We start from the raw sequence: 22821 nt of genomic DNA, 5'->3' as shown, positions 1-22821 counted from the left end.
TTGGGGTAAAAATCATAAGGAGTGGTGAGGGAGGGCATTTGTATCTCAGTTTGAAAAATAAACAAGGAGGCATGTCTGAAAACGCAGTGTCAGTTTCCACATGTACGCTGATGACACCCAGCTCTACCTCACTACCACTTCTGTCGACCCCTCCACGGTCTCTAAATTGTCAGACTGCTTCTCCGACATCCAGTTCTGGATGAGCAGACATTTTCTCCAATTGATTATTAGGAAGACCGAAGTCATTATTTTCAGTCCCTGCCACAAACTCCGTTCCCGAGCCACTGACTCCATCCCTTTCCCCAACTTCTGTCTGAGACTGAAGCAGACTGTTCACCTAGGTGTCATGTTTGACCCTGAAATGAGCTTTCGACCACGTATCTGCAACATAACTAAGAGCGCCCATTTCCATCTCTGTAACATCGCCCGTCTCAGCCCTTTCCTCAGTTCATCTGCTGCTGAATCTCTCTTCCATGCCTTTGTTACCTCTAGTCTTGACTATTGCAATGCACTCCTGACTAGCCTCCCCCACTCTACCCTATGTAAACTGGAGGTTATCCACAACTCGGCAGCCTGTGTCCTAACTCGCACCAAGTCCCGCTCACCCATCACCCCTGTGCTCGCTGACCTACATTGGCTCCTGTTTAAGAACACCTCAATTTCAAAATTCTCATCCTTGTTTACAATTCCCTCCATGGCCTCGCCTCTCCCTATCTCTGTAATCTCCTTCAGCCTCACAACTCCCCAAGATATCTGCACACCTCAAATTCTGCCTCCTTGAGCATCCCTGGTTATAACTGCTCACTGTCGGTGGCCGTGCCTTCAGCTGTTTGGGCCCTAAGCTCTGGAACTCCCTCCCTAAACCTCTCCACCTCTCGCCGTCTCTTTCCTCCTTCAAGCTCCTTAAAACCTACCTGTTTGACCAAACATGGTTATCTGCCGTAATTTCTTCTTATCTGGCTCGGTGTCAATTTTGTTTGTGTTTTATAACACCCATGTGAAGCGCCTTGTGATGTTTTACTGCGTGATATGTTGCCTGGATAGAAATACAAGTTGTTGTTGTTGTTGTTGCACTGAATGACTCTCAGCACCTTCAGGTGGGTCTACAGTTTGAGCAGCGAGTTCAGATCTATTGATACGGCTTTCTGAAGATATTTTCAAATCCTTTAGGCAGGAACATTAAATGCTGAAGAAAAACAGCAGCTAATTGATCCTGGAATTGTTTCTTCCTTCCAATATTGTGATGGATTTAGAAACCATGAACTCTCTGAGTGTCGGCTCCAGGGAGGTCTGAACACCCGGGGCAGCCATTGTTTAATGATTCCAGCTCTCACACTGTAAGGCTGATAAATTCCCCAGTAATACAGTAATAACATTGGGGAAGTGTCAGGAGTGGCTTGTTCTGTATGTTACAATTCAGCCTCACTCCCAAAACTCTTTCCTTGTTCTCAGTGTAAAAGGCAGCCTCCATTAGTAGGCCCACACCTCGGGATCATTTTGACTTTGGGCGAGAGTATAAAATGGGCGATACCACATCAGCCGCCCGTTATAGATCTCTCCAATAGAAATGAAAATCCGCTATCGCCCGTTTTATACTATCCGGCAAAGTCAAAATTACTCTCCTCATTTAAATATGGGTCTTTGTAAATCGAGCTTCCGCCCAGGACAGGTTTCACCCCGTGGTGTAATCTGCAGTCTGTGCTGAGTTATCGGATCTCAGACAGGTAAAACGGGCGGCCGATTCACCATCGCACGTTTTGTGCTACTGCCCAAGATGGATTTACACCCCTGGTGTAACCTGCAGTCTGTGCTGAGTTCTCCAATCTCAGCCAGGTGGCAGTCGGGGCACAACAGGTAGTCTCACCTCCCTTGTCTGGGAAGGGATAAAAATCAGCATTGTTCCTGCTGATAAATGTATGTATGTGGGTGTTGGGGGAGGACAGGAGTGGTTCAGCTGTGATACTCTCTGTGGTCAAAACACATGGTGAATTTCATGGGGTCATTACCATATTAGGGGTGGGTAACCTCCCCCCGGCCAGTGGTGGTGTTACAGGGGCACCCACCCTGATGACCAGGTGGAATATGAGAACAGCTCCTTGCTGGTCTATGAGGCATGTAACAGCCTGGTGTGGCTGAAGACCTTGGTCCGTCCATATCTTTCTGAATGTTGGTCGCTCAATGGTGGGCCCAGAATCAAATGACTTAATCAGTGGAGCCCAAAGGATGCCTAGAAAATCAACAATCCAGCTTTCCGCAGTATAAGTAAATACAACTATCTGATGGGGATTTCGGGCTGCCTGGTAAAAACTAAAATCATTTTGGAGGCGGAGGTGGAGGACGCACCCGAGCCCCCTCCACTGGAATTTGCGTTCCCGCATCCAATATCCTAGGGGGAGTGTTTGCTCGTGCTGTTGGGGAGGAGTTAAACTAATATGGCAGAGGGTTGGGAACATATGCAGGGAGACAGAGGGAAATAAAAAGGAGGCAGAAGCAAAATATAGAAAGGAGAACAGTAAAAGTGGAGCGCAGAGAAACCCAAGGCAAAAAACAAAAAGGGCCACATTACAGCAAAATTCTAAAGGGGCAAAGTGTGTTAAAGGCTCTGTGCCACAATGCAAGGAATATTCGAAATAAGGTGGATGAATTAACTGCGCAGATAGCAGTTAACGGAAACGATGTGATTGGCATCACGGAGACATGGCTCCAGGGTGACCAAGGCTGGAAACTCAACATCCAGGGGTATTCAGCATTTAGGAAGGATAGACAGAAAGAAAAAGGAGGCGGGGTGGCATTGCTGGTTAAAGGTGAAATCAATACAATTGTAAGGAAGGACATTAGCCTGGATGTTGTGGAATCAGTATGGGTGGAGTTGCAGAATTCCAAAGAGCAGAAAACGCTAGCGGGTGTTGTGTATAGACCACCAAATAGTAGTAGTGAGGTTGGGGACAGCATCAAACAAGAAATAAGGGATGTGTGCAATAAAGGTGTAGCAGTAATCATGGGCGACTTTAATCTACACATTGATTGGGCTAACCTAACTGGTAGCAATGTGGTGGAGGAGGATTTCCTGGAGTGTATTAGGGATGGTTTTCTAGACCAATATGTCGAGGAACCAACCAGGGAGCTGGCCATCCGAGACTGGGTATTGTGTAATGAGAAGTGACGAATTAGCAATCTTGTTGTGCGAGACCCTTTGGGGAAAAGTGACCATAATATGGTAGAATTCCTTATTAAGATGGAGAATGACAAAGTTAATTCGGAAACTAGGGTCCTGAACTTAAGGAAAGGTAACTTCGACGGTATGAGGCGTGAATAGGCTAGAATAGTCTGGCAAACAATACTAAAAGGGTTGACGGTGGATAAGCATTGGCAAACATTTAAAGATCACATGGATGAACTTCAGCAAATGTACATCCCTGTCTGGAGTAAAAATAAAACGGGAAAAGTGGCTCAATCATGGCTAACAAAGGAAATTAAGGATAGTGTTAAAGCCAAGGAAGAGGCATATAAATTGGCTAGAAAAAACAACAAACCTGAGGACTGGGAGAAATTTAGAATTCAACAGAGGAGGACTAAGAGTTTGATTAAGAGGGGGAAAATAGAGTACGAGAGGAAGCTTGCAGGGAATATAAAAACTTCTCTAAATATGTGAAGAGAAAAAGATTAGTAAAGACAAATGTAGGTTCCTTGCAGTTGGATTCAGGTGAAATTATAATAGGGAACAAAGAAATTGCAGACCAATTTAACCAATACTTCGGTTCTGTCTTCACGAAGGAAGATACAAATAACCTTCCAAAGCTACTAGGGGACGGTGGGTCAAGTGAGAAGGAGGAACTGAAGGATATCCTTATTAGGCGGGAAATTGTGTTCGTGAAATTGATGAGATTGAAGGCCGATAAATCCCCGGGGCCTGATCGTCTGCTTCCCAGAGTGTTCAAGGAAGTGGCCCTAGAAATAATGGATGCTTTGGTGATCATTTTCCAAGTATCTATCGATTCTGGATCAGTTCCCATGGACTGGAGGGTAGCTAATGTAACACCACTTTTTAAAAAAGGAGGGAGAGAGAAAACGGGTAATTATAGACCAGTTAGCCTGACATCAGTAGTGGGGAAAATGTTGGAATCGATCATGAAGGACGAAATAGCAGCGCATTTGGAAAGCGGTGACAGGAACGGATCAAGTCAGCGTTGATTTATGAAAGGGAAATCATGCTTGACGAATCTTCTGGAATTTTTTGAGGATGTAACTAGCAGAGTGGACAAGGGAGAACCAGTGGATGTGGTATATTTTGACTTTCAGAAGGCTTTTGACAAGGTCCCGCACAAGAGATTGTTGTGCAAAATCAAAGCACATGGTATTGGGGGTAATATACTGACGTGGATAGGGAGCTGATTGGCAGCCAGGAAGCAGAGAGTCGGGATAAACGGGTCCTTTTCAGAATGGCAGGCGGTGACTAGTGGAGTGCCGCAGGGCTCAGTGCTGGGACCCCAGCTCTTTACAATATACATTAACGATTTGGATGAAGGAATAGAGTGTAGTATCTCCAAGTTTGCAGATGACACTAAACTGGGTGGCGGTGTGAGCTGTGAAGGGGACGCTAAGAGGCTGCAAGGTGACTTGGACAGGTTAGGTGAGTGGGCAAATGCAGTATAATGTGGATAAATGTGAGGTTATCCATTTTGGGGACAAAAACATGAAGGCAGAATATTATCTGAATGGCGGCAGACTAGGAAAAGGGGAGGTGCAACGAGACCTGGGTGTCATGGTCCATCAGTCACTGAAAGTGGGCAAGCAGGTCCACAGGCGGTAAAGAAGGCAAATGGTATGTTGGCCTTCATAGCTAGGGGATTTGAATATAGAAGCAGGGAGGTCTTACTGCAGTTGTACAGGGCCTTAGTGAGGCCTCACCTGGAATATTGTGTTCAGTTTTGGTCTCCTTGTCTGAGGAAGGACATTCTTGCTATTGAGGGAGTGCAGCGAAGGTTCACCAGACTGATTCCAGGGATGGCTGGGCTGTCATATGAGGAGAGACTGGATCAACTGGGCCTTTATTCACTGGAGATTAGAAGGATGAGAGGGGATCTCATCGAAACATATAAGATTCTGATGGGACTGGACAGGTTAAATGTGGGAAGAATGTTCCTGATGTTGGGGAAGTCCAGAACCAGGGAACATAGTCTTAGGATAAGGGGTAGCCATTTAGGACTGAGATGAGGAGAAACTTCTTCACTCAGAGAGTTGGTAACCTGTGGAATTACCTACCGCAGAGAGTTGTTGATGCCAGTTCACTGGATATATTCAAGAGGGAGTTAGATATGGCTCTTACGGTTAAGGGGATCAAGGGGTGTGGAGAGAAAGCAGGAAAGGAGTACTGAGGGAATTATCTTTTTGAATGGTGGTGCAGGCTCGAGGGGCCGAATGGCCTACTCCTGCACCTATTTTTCTCTGTTTCTATGTTTCTATGCTTCCATGGGGCAGAGACAGGTTTTGCCCCAACTTATTGATCTCTTCGTCTAATGTCATGTCCACCAGAGCCTGGTCATGTGACCCTGTAATGCCTAGAGTGGGAGGGGCTTGGGCTGCTTTGGAACATGGGTCCTGGCTCCTTTGTGATGTCACCTGGAGACAGGTTTACGCCCCTTGTTACACCGCATCAGTGGGAGTCACTGCGGGAGGAGCTGGACTTGGCAGCTGACACTGCGAGTGAGTTTAGTCCATATAAATAGGGGAAAGGAAAGAACAATTTAATATTAAGGTAAACTGAACCAAATGTCAATAATTACCAATATATTCATGTTAAATATCATTATCGCCATAAAAATAGGCCCACTGTATTCCAATTACAGATTCTAGAATTAATATTAATGTTTATTAATGTTTTAGTGTTAATGTTTCTTCTGCATGAAAACTGGGCATCTTGCGAAGGCATGCCGACTGAAGAGTAAACCAACTTTCAAAGCTTTAAGTTGAAATCCCCAGAGAGTACATAGCATGGAAGAAAAGCAACAGGATGAAGAGATACACATCATCAGGAGCACAAGGGTATCTAACAGCAATTCCAAAATTATCATCATCCAAGTAGATGTTGCAGGAACCAGGATACCCATGGAAATCGACACTGGTGCATCCATGAGCGTAGTACTGGAATTGCAATATCTCAACAAATTGCTTGATTTCCCATTGGAGAAATGCAAGATAGAGCTACTCTGGAGAGAACATTCCTGTGGTAGGTTGTATCACCGTACCGGTGAAGTACAAGAATCAATTTCAGGGTTTGCCTCTCTTAGTACTGGCAGGAGACAAGCCTGCCTTAGTATAAAGAAATTGGTTGGGATCACTGAAGCTGAATTGGAGTGAGATTTCTCGTGTTTAAGGGAGATTTGCGTCGAAGGATGGTGTCATCAAGAAGTATCCGAAGGTGTTCTGCGAAACAGGCAGCCCGATCCAAGGCTTCAAGGCGAGTGTCTTCAGGGTACAGAAGGACGCATGTACTCTCAGAGCCAGTGAGCGTAATTTTGTGCAAATCGAAAGGGAAACTTTGGCACTAATTTTTGAGGTCAAGATGTTCCATAAATAATTGTATGGTCATAAATTTACCATTGTTATGGATCATAAGCCCCTGACAGCAATCCTCCATCCAAAGTCCCCAGTTCCAACATTAGCAGCAACCTGAATGCAGAGATTGGCTTTGATCTTGTCAGCATATACATATGATATTGAGTACAGACGATCAGCTGATCACAGTAATGCTGATGCTATGTCGAGATTGCCTTCCCAATCACAAGTTACACCTGATACATTGATGAACCGCCAGTCACAGCAGAAGAGATTGGTAGAACAACCAAACGTGACCCAGTTATGTCAAAGGTGTATGATTACATCACAAATGGCTGGCCAAACCAGGTATCAGATAAAGATATTAACCCATACTTCCTTTGCAGGAATGAATTGTCTGTGGATGAAGATTGTATCATGTGGGGTGCAAGAGTGGTTATACCAAAAAAATTTAGATCCAGATTATTAGGAGATCTTCATGACCAGCACCTGGGAATGTGCTTAGAAACATAGAAACATAGAAAATAGGTGCAGGAGTAGGCCATTCAGCCCTTCTAGCCTGCACCGCCATTCAATGAGTTCATGGCTGAACATGAAACTTCAGTACCCGCTTCCTGCTTTCTCGCCATACCCCTAGATCCCCCGAGTAGTAAGGGTTTCATCTAACTTCCTTTTGAATATATTTAGTGAATTGACCCCAACCACTTTTTGTGGCAGAGAATTCCACAGGTTCACCACTCTCTGGGTGAAGAAGTCTCTCCTCATCTCGGTCCTAAATGGCTTACCCCTTATCCTTAGACTGTAACCCCTGGTTCTGGACTTCCCCAACATTGGGAACATTCTTCCTGCATCTAACCTGTCTAAACCCATCAGAATTTGAAACGTTTCTATGAGGTCCCCTCTCATTCTTCTGAACTCCAGTGAATACAAGCCCAGTTGATCCAGTCTTTCTTGATAGGTCAGTCCCACCATCCCGGGAATCAGTCTGGTGAATCTTCGCTGCACTCCCTCAATAGCAAGAATGTCCTTCCTCAAGTTAGGAGACCGAAGTTGTACACAATACTCCAGGTGTGGCCTCACCAAGGCCCTGTACAACTGTAGCAACATCTCCCTGCCCCTGTACTCAAATCCCCTCGCTATGAAGGCCAACATGCCATTTGCTTTCTTAACCGCCTGCTGTACCTGCATGCCAACCTTCAATGACTGATGTACCATGACACCCAGGTCTCGTTGCACCTTCCCTTTTCCTAATCTGTCACCATTCAGATAATAGTCTGTCTCTCTGTTTTTACCACCAAAGTGGATAACCACACATTTATCCACATTATACTTCATCTGCCATTCATTTGCCCACTCACCTAACCTATCCAAGTCACTCTGCAGCCTCACAGCATCCTCCTCGCAGTTCACACTGCCACCCAACTTAGTGTCATCCGCAAATTTGGAGATACTACATTTAATCCCCTCGTCTAAATCATTAATGTACAATGTAAACAGCTGGGGCCCCAGCACAGAACCTTGCGGTACCCCACTAGTCACTGCCTGCCATTCTGAAAAGTACCCATTTACTCCTACTCTTTGCTTCCTGTCTGACAACCAGTTCTCAATCCACGTCCGCACACTACCCCCAATCCCATGTACTTTAACTTTGCACATTAATCTCTTGTGTGGGACCTTGTCGAAAGCCTTCTGAAAGTCCAAATATACCACATCAACTGGTTCTCCCTTGTTCACTTTACTGGAAACATCCTCAAAAAATTCCAGAAGATTTGTCAAGCATGATTTCCCCTTCACAAATCCATGCTGACTTGGACCTATCATGTCACCATTTTCCAAATGCGCTGCTATGACATCCTTAATAATTGATTCCATCATTTTACCCACTACTGAGGCCAGGCTGACCGGTCTATAATTCCCTGTTTTCTCTCTCCCTCCTTTTTTAAAAAGTGGGGTTACATTGGCTACCCTCCACTCAATAGGAACTGATCCAGAGTCAATGGAATGTTGGAAAATGACTGTCAACGCATCCACTATTTCCAAGGCCACCTCCTTAAGTACTCTGGGATGCAGTCCATCAGGCCCTGGGGATTTATCGGCCTTCAATCCCATCAATTTCCCCAACACAATTTCCCGACTAATAAAGATTTCCCTCAGTTCCTCCTCCCTACTAGACCCTCTGACCCCTTTTATATCCGGAAGGTTGTTTGTGTCCTCCTTAGTGAATACTGAACCAAAGTACTTGTTCAATTGGTCTGCCATTTCTTTGTTCCCCGTTATGACTTCACCTGATTCTGACTGCAGGGGACCTACGTTTGTCTTTACTAACCTTTTTCTCTTTACATACCGATAGAAACTTTTGCAATCCGCCTTAATGTTCCCTGCAAGCTTCTTCTCGTACTCCATTTTCCCTGCCCTAATCAAACCATTTGTCCTCCTCTGCTGAGTTCTAAATTTCTCCCAGTCCCCGGTTTCGCTGCTATTTCTGGCCAATTTGTATGCCACTTCCTTGGCTTTAATACTATCCCTGATTTCCCTAGATAGCCACGGTTGAGCCACCTTCCCTTTTTTATTTTTACGCCAGACAGGAATGTACAATTGTTGTAATTCATCCATGCGGTCTCTAAATGTCTGCCATTGCCCATCCACAGTCACCCCCTTAAGTATCATTCGCCAATCTATCCTAGCCAATTCACACCTCATACCTTCAAAGTTACCCTTCTTTAAATATTGGACCATGGTCTCTGAATTAACTGTATAATTCTCCATCCTAATGCAGAATTCCACCATATTATGATCACTCTTCCCTAAGGGGCCTCGCACAATGAGATTGCTAAATAGTCCTCTCTCATTACACAACACCCAGTCTAAGATGGCCTCACCCCTAGTTGGTTCCTCGACATATTGGTCTAGAAAACCATCTCTTATGTACTCCAGGAAATCCTCCTCCACCGTATTGCTTCCAGTTTGGCTCGCCCAATCTATGTTAAAGTCACCCATTATAACTGCTGCACCTTTATTGCATGCACCCCTAATTTCCTGTTTGATGCCCTCCCCAACATCACTACTACTGTTTGGAGGTCTGTACATAACTCCCACTAACGTTTTTTGCCCTTTGGTGTTCTGCAGCTCTACCCATATAGATTCCACATCATCCAAGCTAATGTCTTTCCTAACTATTGCATTAATCTCCTCTTTAACCAGCAATGCTACCCCACCTCCTTTTCCTTTTATTCTATCCTTCCTGAATGCTTGACCAAGAGTTTTGCATGCAGTAACTTATGGTGGCCAGGACTAGATAATGATATAGAGTACATCGTTAGTCAGTGTACAATATGTCAATCGGTAAGCAAGCAATCACCATCAACACCATTACAGCATTGGAAATGGCCTCCAGGGTGTGGCAAAGGTTACATATCAATTTTGCTGAGCTAGAAGGACAGCAATTGTTCATTGTGATTGATTGCCATTCGAAGTGGGTTAAGGCATTTCCAATGTGGAAAATATCAACAAGTAAAACAATAGACATTTTCCGAAGATTGTTTTCTTCATTTGGCCTCCCAGAAGATTTTGGCTCTGACAATTGTTAAGAAGAATTTAACAGTTCACAAGCAAAAATGCTGCGAAACATAGCAAATCGAGGGCTGCAAAGAGATTTAGAGAGGCTGCAAAGAGATTTAGATAGGTTAAGCGAATGGGCTAAGGTTTGGCAGATGGAATACAATGTCGGAAAATGTGAGGTCATCCACCTTGGAAAAAAAAACAGTAAAAGGGAATATTATTTGAATGGGGAGAAATTACAACATGTTACAGTGCAGAGGGACCTGGGGGTCCTTGTGCATAAATCCCAAAAAGTTAGTTTGCAGGTGCAGCAGGTAATCAGGAAGGCGAATGGAATGTTGGCCTTCATTGCGAGAAGGATGGAGTACAAAAGCAGGGAGGTCCTGCTGCAACTGTACAGGGTATTGGTGAGGCCGCACCTGGAGTACTGCGTGCAGTTTTGGTCACCTTACTTGAGGAAGGATATACTAGCTTTGGAGGGGGTACAGAGACGATTTACTTGGCTGATTCCGGAGATGAGGGGGTTATCTGATGATGATAGATTGAGTGGACTGGGTCTTTACTCGTTGGAGTTCAGAAGGATGAGGGGTGATCTTATAGAAACATTTAAAATAATGAAAGGGATAGACAAGATAGAGGCAGAGACGTTGTTTCCACTGTTCGGGAGACTAGAACTAGGGGGTACAGCCTCAAAATACGGGGGAGCCAATTTAAAACCGAGTTGAGAAGGAATTTCTTCTCCCAGAGGGTTGTGAATCTGCGGAATTCTCTGCCCAAGGAAGCAGTTGAGGCTACCTCATTAAATGTATTCAAATCACAGATAGATAGATTTTTAACCAATAAGGGAATTAAGGGTTATGGGGAGCGGGCGGGTAAATGGAGCTGAGTCCACGGCCAGATCAGCCATGATCTTGTTGAATGGCGGAGCAGGCTCGAGGGGCTAGATGGCCTACTCCTGTTCCTAATTCTTATGTTCTTATGTTCTTATGTTCCACACGAAAAGTGAGTTCTTAGGTGACTGAACAGTCCACTGCAGGAATTACAATCTCTGTCAAAGGTGGGACTGACAGTCGTTGAAGGAAAAGGTGGGTGGGGATTATGGTTTGCGCAAACTCCTTCCGCTGTCTGCACTTGCTTTCTGCATGCTCTTGACGACAAGACTCGAGGTGCTCAGCGCCCTCTCAGATGCTCTTCCTCTACTTCAGGCGGTCTTTGGCAGGGACTCGCAGGTGTCGGTGAGGATGTTGCATTTTATCAAGGAGGCTTTGAGGGTGTCCTTGAAATGTTTCCTCTGCCCACTCGGGGCTCAGTTGTCATGTTGGAATTCCGAGTAGAGCGCTTGCTTTGGGAGTCTTGTGTCAGGCATGTTCGAAGTATATAACAGAGATGTCAGAGTGTTTGAAGATCAGGCCCTCAAATCTGGAATCAAGCTCATGGTCTACAGGGCTGTAGTGATACCCGCCTTCCTGTATGGCTCAGAGACGTGGACCATATATTGCAGATGTCATGTTTAGAATAATTCCACAAGGCTGGGTTGTAAACTTAAACCATTGTGACCTTGGTCTGGTTACTATAACTCCAAATTGAAGCAGCAACATGGTGACCTGCCTTTTATGCTTGCTTGCACCAGGGTACACACAGGTGACCCATAGGTCTCCCACGGGTATGCCCTCTGGTGGCAAATCTTAAACACAGGTGAGGTGCACATACATAACATCACTTCCCCCCAAAGACTTGAGTACAAGCTATTTATAGGTTGAGTTGATCTGGCGGTCTGCATTCCCTGGTCAATTGTCTGAGTTGACATCCTGGCATGGGTGAGTTGGTCGGGTCATCGCTGCACGGCAGCTGGGCTGGTCTGGTTGGACTGTCGGGCAAGGTGGGTTCATTCTTGTGGTTGACAGTGAGGTCACTTGCTGGTTGGGTGTGTGTTGGTGGATCAGAGATGGTGGGGTCTTCCTCAAACTGTTCTTGGTAGTCTGTGAATCGCAGTTTGGTCTGATCCAGGTGCTTTCTGCACGTTTGCCCATTCAACAATTTCACAACAAACACTCGATTCCCCTCCTTGGCTAAGACAGTGCCAGCAATCCACTTGGGACCATGACCGTAATTTAGAACAAACACCGGGTCATTGACACCAATGTCACGCGAGGCCGCCGCGCGATCATTGCACACGTTATGCCAGTGCTGCCGGGTTTCTACGTGATCATTGAGGTCCAGGTGGACTAAGAAGAGCCTGGTTTTGAGTGCTCTCTTCATTAACAATTCTGCAGGGGGAACCCCGCTGAGCGAGTGGCGGCATGTCCGGTAGCTAAGCAGGAACCTGGATAACCGGGTCTGCAAGGAACCATCCGTTACGCGTCTCAAGCATTGATCACTCACCGGGGTTCCGCCTGTAGAATTGTTAATGAAGAGAGCACTCAAAACCAGGCTCTCCTTAGTCCACCCGGACCTCAATGATCATGTCGAAAACCAGCGGCACAGGGATAATGTGTACCATGATCGCACGGCGGCCTCACGTGACATTGAAATCAATGACCCGGTGTTTGTTCTAAATTATGGTCACAGTCCCAAGTGGATTGCTGGCACTGTCTCAGCCAAGGAGGGGAATAGAGTGTTTGTTGTGAAATTATTGAATGGGCAAACGTGCAGAAAGCACCTGGATCCAACCAAACTGCGATTCACGGACTACCAAGAACAGTTTGAGGAAGACCTCACAATCTATGAACTCATTGAATGGCGGTGCAGGCTAGAAGGGCTGAATGGCCTGCTCCTGCACCTATTTTCTATGTCTATGTTACCAACACACACCCAACCAGCTTGATGGTTTGGACTGCCCGTTCTGCTTGGCCGTTAGATGCGGGTTTACGTGGGGCAGACCTGACATGGTTGATGCCATTGCAGGTCATGAATTTGTTGAATTCCGAGTTGGTGAAATATGGTCCATTGTCACTGATAAGGACGTCGTCAACCCATGGGTGGCGAACATAGCCCTGAGCCTTTCAATGGTGGCAGTGGACGTACATGATGACATTATTATACATTCAATCCTTTTTGAGTAAGCGTCCACTGCTACTAGAAACTTCTTCCCTAGAAAAGGGCCAGCGAAGTCTACGTGGACCCCGGACCATGGTTTGGAGGGCCATGACCACAGACTCAGTGGGGCCTCCCTGGGCGTGTTGCTCAGCTGTGAGTAAGTATCACATTGGTGTACAGATGACTCTAATTCGGAGTCGATGCCAGGCCACCAGACGTGCATCCTGGCAATAGCCTTCATCATGACTATGCCTGGGTGGGTACTGTGTAGGTCGCCTATAAATGTTTCCTTGCACTTTTTGGGCAAAATCATGCAATTCCCCCATAGGAGGCAATCCGACTGGACTGACAGTTCATCTTTGCGTCGGTGAAAAAGCTTAATTTGCTCTTGCATTTTCCCGGGAACGCCCAACCAGCTCCCATTGAGGATGCATCTTTTTACTAGTGATTTCAGGGGGTATTGGCTGGTCCAGGACCTGATCTGGCGAGCCGTGATAGTCGACCCCTCACTCTCAAAGGCGTCCATTACTAGAAGCAAGTCTGTGGGTTGCGCCATTTCCATCCCGGTGGTGAGCAATGGCAACCGACTGAGGGAATCAGCGCAGTTCTCTGTGCCTTGTCTGTGGCGGATTACATCGTCATATGCAGACAACGTTAGCACTCATCTTTGGATGTGGGATGAAGCATTGGTGTTGACACCTTTGCTTTCTGAGAGCAGTGATGTGAGCGGTTTGTGGTCGGTTTCTAGCTCGAACCGGAGACCAAATAGATATTGGTGCATTTTCTTAACCCCATACATACAAGCCAGCCCTTCTTTCTCAACCATACTATAGGCTCTTTCAGCCTTGGACAAACTTCTGGACACGTATGCAACTGCTTGCAGTTTTCCTGACACATTTGCTTTCTGTAACACACACCCGACCCCGTACGACGACGCATCACATGCTCGTACCAAACCGTTACATGGGTCATACAGAGCAAGTAATTTGTTGGAGCATAGCAAGTTTCTGGTCTTGTTTAAGGCTGTTTCTTGAGATTTACCCTAAACCTAATCATCACCCTCAATAAATCTCACAAGAATACCAACGGCAGCCATTTCCATGTGAAAGTATTTGATTTGTAACTCGTCGCCAGTTGCTATGTTTAGAATAACTCCACAAGGATGTATTATAAACTTAAACCATTGTGACCTTGGTCTGTTTACTATAACTCCAAAGTGAGGCAGCAATATGGTGGCCTACCTTTTATACCTGCTTGCACCAAGGTGCACACAGGTGACCCATAGGTCTCCCACGGGTTTGCCCTCTGGTGGGAAGTCTTACACACAGGTGAGGTTCACATACATAACAGTAGACACCTCAAATCACTGGAGAATTACCACCATTGATGTCTCCACAAGATCCTGCAAATCCCCTGGGAGAACAGATGCAACAACGTTAGTGTCCTCAATCAGGCCCACATCCCCAGCATCGAAGCACTGACCACACTCGACCAGCTCCGTTGGGTGGGCCACTTTGTTCCTCATACAACTACTGGTAGAGCACCAGCAGAGTTGTTTCTCAAACGACAGCCATGAACCAGGTTCTCATTGTTAAAACCAAACTTAGCACAGTCAGTTGTGGGATATGTTCCTCCCCCCCACAACAGTAAAAATTGGACTACTATAAAACTCAGAAATGAATTCCGGCCTGCAAAAAGAGCTGGGCAGGAAAGGGACACAAGCTGCTATTCAAACATTGCAGCCAAACCATCAGACATCATGAGAGACAATGATACAGGATATCTGCCATCAATCTTAACCCACACAGACAATGACATCAAAAGAGACATCCACACCTTCAATGGTTTTCTGTCTGAAAAGATACAGGGACAGTCGCACATTCCTCAACTGTGGAGACCAAGGAAGGTTACGCAGCAGGAGAGCTGACCATGCCCCTGTCTGGGCCAGGGAGAGACAATCAACACAGACAATGCCATTCAAACATTCGATGGTCCTGGCCATTGCAGTGAAACTATGATTCATCGAGAGATTGGACATCATCAAAGCACCAGAAGAGGGATATACAACCTTCAATGGTTTTCTGTCTGAAAAGATACTGGGACATTCAAACATTCCTCAACCATCAATACCAAGGAAGGCTTTGCATTGTGTTGCACAGCAGGAGAGCTAATATCACAGGAGGGAACAGGAAATCTGTTTGGAGATCACAAGCTTGTTTTTGGAATAAAGAAGACCCATTTTCGAAGGCAAGAGAGCATTACAGGAACAGCATCGAAACAGCAACAGAAGCCAGCGCTGTGTCTTTGGGACACAAGCTGCAATGAAGAAAATGGCCTACAGTCAACCTCAGAAGACAGCCGAGGAATTGGTGATTGTATGTTTGTTCCAGCCAAATCATAGAAGGGTTTTGTGATTGGGTCTGGGTAACTTTATGTGCAACAGTCAAATCGCGGACGGGTTTAACTGTCATATTGTGCCGAGGCAAATGAGTCTTTCGTAGGGGTTTGTATTCTGGGGTTTGTTAATCCAATATAAATTGTAGTGATTTATACAGGGGAGGTAATTGCATGTATGGTCAATAAAACAAACAACTCTTGGTTGAGCCAAAACCCTGTGCCGTGTGTATTTTGTTCTTATAGATCCTGACCTCAAAGAACTGTGTGTAATGGGGGTTAGGTATTTAGAAACCTTTACCAATAGAAGAGAAACAATTAAGACAGAAGGAGAATCATGATAGAGGTAGAGTAAGCGAGAGAAGTGTGAAATTAAATCAGAAGGTGAGAGTGAAGAACCATCACCATAAAAGGTTAAAGTGGTTACCAGGAAGAGTGGTGAAGATATGTGGTCCTCGCACATATTTGGTCAAGATGTTTGATCATGGACAGTGTTAGGTTTGTTCACATTGATCATATTTCACCTACAGATGTGGAAGGAGTTGAAATTTGGAATGATTCAGAATCAAGTACAAGAGAAAGTGAGAATTTAAGTGTGAGTCCGAGTCAGGCAGACAAATAGTCTGAAGTTGTAGAGAATTCAAATGTAAATCAAGGTCATCCCTTGGAGGAAAACTTTCCTCAGGCTCAGCCTAGAATGAGTCTAAGTTCCACACCATGTTTGGAAAGTTCTGTTCGAAAACGAAGGTATCCTCTTCGAAACAGAAAACCAGTCGTTACGTTTGATTTGTAAAAATGGCAAAATAAGTCCATGGGCTAGACTTTCCTCTTCATTTTCGACAGTTTTCTCGGTGGTACATCTCTTTTTCAGCGGAAAATCACACGGTGAAAGTTTCCTCTTCATTTTTGAACCCGTTCCGCCGACATTTTCTAAATACCGCTGGGGAGCAGACGGCCCACGTGTATCTGTGTGCACCGCCGAGAAAACTGCCACGGTCCAAGTTTTACCTCAACGGTGTCCCACATCAACTCGAAAAAACCACCCACAAAAAGCTGCCGGAAACAGGACGGTCAGTAACTACCCTGAAAAGAAAGGTAAGTTAAAGATTTTTTAATAATTATTTTAAAATTCTTTCACGATGATTACGTTAAAAAGGGTCTTGAGAATGTTTTCTAATTTTTTATTTTTTGTTTCATTGAGAAACTATTTTTTGAGCTTTCCCTCCCCTCCCGAGGGCCAACCGTAGTTTGAGTACTTACCGTCTATTCTGGTAAGAACTGCCCATTTTGCCAAGTTTCAATTTAACCGCCGAGAAACCCTCAAGAATCTACGTGTAAGATCCATTTTCTCGCCGGCCGGTATTTTTTCCCTTTTTTATGGAATTTTTCGCCAGCGGTATTTGAAGAATCTTTTTGGACGGCAATCCGGCGGTGGGGGGCTTTAGGGAAAGTCTAGCCCCATATCTTTTGTTATGTATAACCATGCAAATGATGTATGATGATTGTTTGTTATAATTACTTCTTCATTGAGGAGTGAGAAGTGTAATATAGTTCCATATAGTGGACTACTGCTCCACCCAGTGGACAAATGTGGTAATGCAGCTATTGCTGTTATTGCAATAAAGATGCAGGTCACCTGACAAGTTCCTGAGTTAACAGCCATCTTGTGACGTCTTGTGTGTTTGCGAGGTCCTAAAGAATATATCACATATGCTGCATTTAGCACGTGCTGGATGTGAGTTGGCTGTGCTTGGTGAACCAATTTAGAGAGAGCTTCACTCTGTACCTAACTCGTGCTTAACCATTTCGGCCCATCGTATCTGTGCCGGTTGACAAAGAGCTATCCAGCCTAATCCCACTTTCCAGCTCTTGGCCCGTAGTCCTGTAGGTTACGGCACTTCAAGTGCACATCCAAGCAGTTTTTAAATGTGGTGAGGGTTTCTGCCTCTATCACCCTTTCAGGCAGTGAGTTCCAGACCCTCACCATCCTTTGTGTGAAGAAATGTTCCCTCAAATCCCCTCTAAACCTGCTACCAATTACTTTAAATCTATGCTCCCTGGTTGTTGACCTCTCTGCTAAGGGAAATAGGTCCTTCCTATCCATTCTCTCTAGGCCCCTCATAATTTTATACACCTCAATTTAAATCTCCCCTCAGCCTCCTCTGTTCCAAAGAAAATAAACTCAGCTGATCCAATCTTTCCTCATAGATAAAATTCTCCAGTCCAGGCAATATCCTCGTAAATCTCCTCTGTACCCTCTCTGGTGCAATCACATCTTTCCTGTAATGTGGTGACCAGAACTGCACGCAGTACTCTAGCTGTGCCCTAACTATTGTTTTATACTGTTCAAGCATAACCTCCCTGCTCTTATATTCTATGCCTCGACTAATAAAGGCAAGTATTCCGTATGCCTTTTTAACCACCTTATCTACCTAGCCTTCTACCATCAGGGATCTGTGAACTGTACCCCAAGGACCCTCTGTTCCTCTACACTTCTTAGTGTCCTACCATTTAATGTGTACTCTCTTGGCTTGTTAGCCCTCACCAAATGCATTACCTCATACTTCTCCAGATTGAATTCCATTTGCCACTGTTCTACCCACCTGACCAGTTCGTTGATAACTTCCTGCAGTCTACAGCTTTCTTCTTCATTATCAACCACAAAGCCAAATTTATCTCCATCTGCAAACTTCTTAATCATACCCACTACATTCAAGTACAGAGGGAGCTGTACACCATTATTGCCCACGATGCACCTTCCAATTCATCATCATCATAGGCAGTCCCTCGGAATCGAGGAAGACTTGCTTCCACTCATACCATGAGTTCTTTGGTGGCTGTACAGTCCAATACGAGAACCACAGTCTCTGTCACAGGTGGGACAAATAGTCATTGAGGGAAAGGGTGGACAGGGAGCCTGGTTTGCCGCACGCTCCTTCCGCTGCTTGCGCTTGATTTCTGCGACGATACTCGAGGAGCTCAGTGCCCTCCCGAATGCACTTCCTCCACTTAGGGCGGTCTATGGCCAGGGACTCCCAGGTGTCAGTGGGGATGTTGCACTTCATCAGGGAGGCTTTGAGGGTGTCCTTGTAAAGTTTCCTCAGCCCACCTTTGGCTTGTTTGCTTTGAACGAGTTCCGAGTAGCGCGGTTGCTTTGGGAGTCTCGTGTCTGGCATGCAAACTACATGGCCTGCCCAGCGGAGCTGATCAAGTGTGGTCAGTGCTTCAATGTTGGGGATGTTGGCCTGGACGAGGAGCTCGGATGATGTGGAGTTGATATGGGTGGAGCTACAGAATACCAAGGGGCAGATTGGCCAGAAATAGCAGTGAACCCGGGGACTGGGAGAAATTTAGAACTCAGCAGAGGAGGACGACGGGTTTGATTAGGGCAGGGAAAATAGAGTACGAGAGGAAGCTTGCAGGGAACATTAAAATGGACTGCGAAAGCTTCTATAGATATGTAAAGAGAAAAAGGTTAGTAAAGACAAACGTAGGTCCCCTGCAGTCAGAATCAGGGGAAGTCATAACTGGGAACAAAGAAATGGCAGACCAATTGAACAAGTACTTTGGTTCGGTATTCACTAAAGAGGACACAAACAACCTTCTGGATATAAAAGGGGTCAGAGGGTCCAATAAGAAGAAGGAACTGAAGGAAATCCTTATTAGTCGGGAAATTGTGTTGGGAAATTGATGGGACTGAAGGCCGATGAATCCCCAGGGCCTGATGGTCTGCATCCCAGAGTATTAAGGAGGTGACCTTAGAAATAGCGGATGCATTGTCAGTCATTTTACAACATTCCATAGACTCTGGATCAGTTCCTATCAAGTGGAGGGTAGCCAATGTAACCCCACTTTTTAAAAAAGGAGGAAGAGAGAAACCAGGGAATTATAGACCGGTCAGCCTGAAATCGGTAGTGGGTAAAATGATGGAATCAATTATTAAGGATGTCATAGCAGCGCATTTGGAAAGAGGTGACATGATAGGTCCAAGTCAGCATGGATTTGTGAAAGGAAAATCATACTTGACAAATCTTCTGGAATTTTTTGAGGATGTTTCCAGTAGAGTGGACAAGGGAAAACCCGTTGATGTGGTGTATTTGGACTTTCAGAAGGCTTTCGACAAGGTCCCACACAAGAGATTAATATGCAAAGTTAAAGCACATGGGATGGGGGGGTAATGTGCTGACATGGATTGAGAACTGGTTGGCAGACAGGAAGCAAAGAATCGGAGTAAATGTGTACTTTTCAGAATGGCAGGCAGTGACTAGTGGGGTACTGCAAGGTTCTGTGCTGGGGCCCCAGCTGTTTACATTGTACATTAATGATTTAGACGAGGGGATTAAATGTAGTATCTCCAAATTTGTAGATGACACTAAGTTGGGTGGCAGTGTGAGCTGCGAGGAGGATGCTATGAGGCTGCAGAGTGACTTGGATCGGTTAGGTGAGTGGGCAAATACATGGCAGATGAAGTATAATGTGGATAAATGTGAGGTTATCCACTTTGGTGGTAAAAACAAAGAGACAGTCTATTATCTGAATGGTGACAGATTAGGAAAAGGGGAGATGCAACGAGACCTGGGTGTCATGGTACATCAGTCATTGAAGGTTGGCATGCAGGTACAGCAGGCGGTTAAGAAAGCAAATGGCATGTTGGCCTTCATAGTGAGGAGATTTGAGTACAGGGGCAGGGAAGTGTTACTACAGTTGCACAGGGCCTTGGTGAGGCCACAACTGGAGTATTGTGTACAGTTCTCGTCACCTAACTTGAGAAAGGACATTCTTGCTGTTGAGGGAGTGCAGCAAAGGTTCACCAGACTGATTCCCGGGATGACGGGACTGACATATCAAGAAAGGCTAAATCAACTGGGCTTGTATTCACTGGAGTTCAGATGAATGGGAGGGGATCTCATAGAAACGTTTAAAATTCTGACGGGTTTAGACAGGGTAGATGCAGGAAGAATGTTCCCAATGTTGGGGAAGTCCAGAACCAGGGGTCACAGCCTAAGAATAAGGGGTAAGACATTTAGGACTGAGATGAGGAGAAACTTCTTCACCCAGAGAGTGGGGGTGAACCTGTGGAATTCTCTACCACAGAAAGTTGTTGAGGCCAATTCACTAAATATGTTCAAGAAGGAATTAAATGTAGTCCTTACTACTAGGGGGATCAAGGGGTATGGCGAGAAAGCAGGAAGCGGGTACTGAAGTTGCATGTTCAGCCATGAACTCATTGAATGGCGGTGCAGGCTCGAAGGGCCGAATGGCCTACTCCTGCACCCATTTTCTATGTTTCTAACGTTTGTGCATCTGTCCTCCCAGACCTTCCAATTAATGTTGTGATGTTCCAACTCTTTGATATCCCTGAAGATCCTTTCATTTATTGCCTCTGGCACCTTTCATTTTCAGAAAATAAAGTTGTTTCAGAGCACATAGGATGTTGTAATATCCTTGCCTTATCGCATATCCCATTCCCACGAACTGCCTCTCTGTCAGAGCAGGAGGAAGACACACTGGCTGATATAACGAGAGCAGAGACTTTCTGGTGTATAAAGCAAGAGGCAGACATGGGAACCATAGAAACATAGAAACATAGAAAATAGGTGCAGGAGCAGGCCATTCAGCCCTTCTAGCCTGCACCGCCATTCAATGAGTTCATGGCTGAACATGAAACTTCAGTACCCGCTTCCTGCTTTCTCGCCATAACCCTTGATCCCCCGAGTAGTAAGGACTTCATCTAATTCCCTTTTGAATATATTTAGTGAATTGGCCTCAACTACTTTCTGTGGTAGAGAATTCCACAGGTTCACCACTCTCTGGGTGAAGAAGTTTCTCCTCATCTCAGTCCTAAATGGCTTATCCCTTATCCTTAGACTGTGACCCCTGGTTCTGGACTTCCCCAACATTGGGAACATTCTTCCTGCATCAAACCTGTCTCAACCCGTCAGAATTTTAAACGTTTCCATGAGGTCCCCTCTCATTCTTCTGAACTCCAGTGAATACAAGCCCAGTTGATCCAGTCTTTCTTGATAGGTCAGTCCCGCCATCCCGGGAATCAGTCTGGTGAATCTTCGCTGCACTCCCTCAATAGCAAGAATGTCCTTCCTCAAGTTAGGAGACCAAAACTGTACACAATACTCCAGGTGTGGCCTCACCAAGGCCCTGTACAACTGTAGCAACACCTCCCTGCCCCTGTATTCAAATCCCCTCGCTATGAAGGCCAACATGCCATTTGCTTTCTTAACCGCCTGCTGTACCTGCATGCCAACCTTCAATGACTGGTGTACCATGACACCCAGGTCTCGTTGCACCTTCCGTTTTCCTAATCTGTCACCATTCAGATAATAGTCTGTCTCTCTGTTTTTACCACCAAAGTGGATAACCTCACATTTATCTACATTATACTTCATCTGCCATGCATTTGCCCACTCACCTAACCTATCCAAGTCACTCTGCAGCCTCATCGCATCCTCCTCGCTGCTCACACTGCCACCCAACTTAGTGTCATCCGCAAATTTGGAGATACTGCATTTAATCCCCTCGTCTAAATCATTAATGTACAATGTAAACAGCTGGGGCCCCAGCACAGAACCTTGCGGCACCCCAATAGTCATTGCCTGCCATTCTGAAAAGTACCCATTTACTCCTACTCTTTGCTTCCTGTCTGACAACCAGTTCTCAATCCACAGCAGCACACTACCCCCAATCCCACGTACTTTAACTTTGCACATTAATCTCTTGTGTGGGACCTTGTCAAAAGCCTTCTGAAAGTCCAAATATACCACATCAACTGGTTCTCCTTTGTCCACTTTACTGGAAACATCCTCAAAAAATTCCAGAAGATTTGTCAAGCATGATTTCCCTTTCACAAATCCATGCTGACTTGGACCTATCATGTCACCATTTTCCAGATGCACTGCTATGACATCCTTAATAATTGATTCCATCATTTTACCCACTACTGAGGTCAGGCTGACCGGTCTATAGTTCCCTGTTTTCTCTCTCCCTCCTTTTTTAAAAAGTGGGGTTACATTGGCTACCCTCCACTCCATAGGAACTGATCCAGAGTCAATGGAATGTTGGAAAATGACTGTCAATGCATCCGCTATTTCCAAGGCCACCTCCTTAAGTACTCTGGGATGCAGTCCATCAGGCCCTGGGGATTTATCGGCCTTCAATTCCATCAATTTCCCCAACACAATTTCCCGACGAATAAAGATTTCCCTCAGTTCCCCCTCCTTACTAGACTCTCTGACCCCTTTTATATCCGGAAGGTTGTTTGTA

This window comes from Pristiophorus japonicus, chromosome 7, assembly GCF_044704955.1.
Source record: "Pristiophorus japonicus isolate sPriJap1 chromosome 7, sPriJap1.hap1, whole genome shotgun sequence".
Classification (NCBI taxonomy): Eukaryota; Metazoa; Chordata; class Chondrichthyes; family Pristiophoridae; genus Pristiophorus; species Pristiophorus japonicus.
This window is presented reverse-complemented; position numbering follows the sequence as displayed.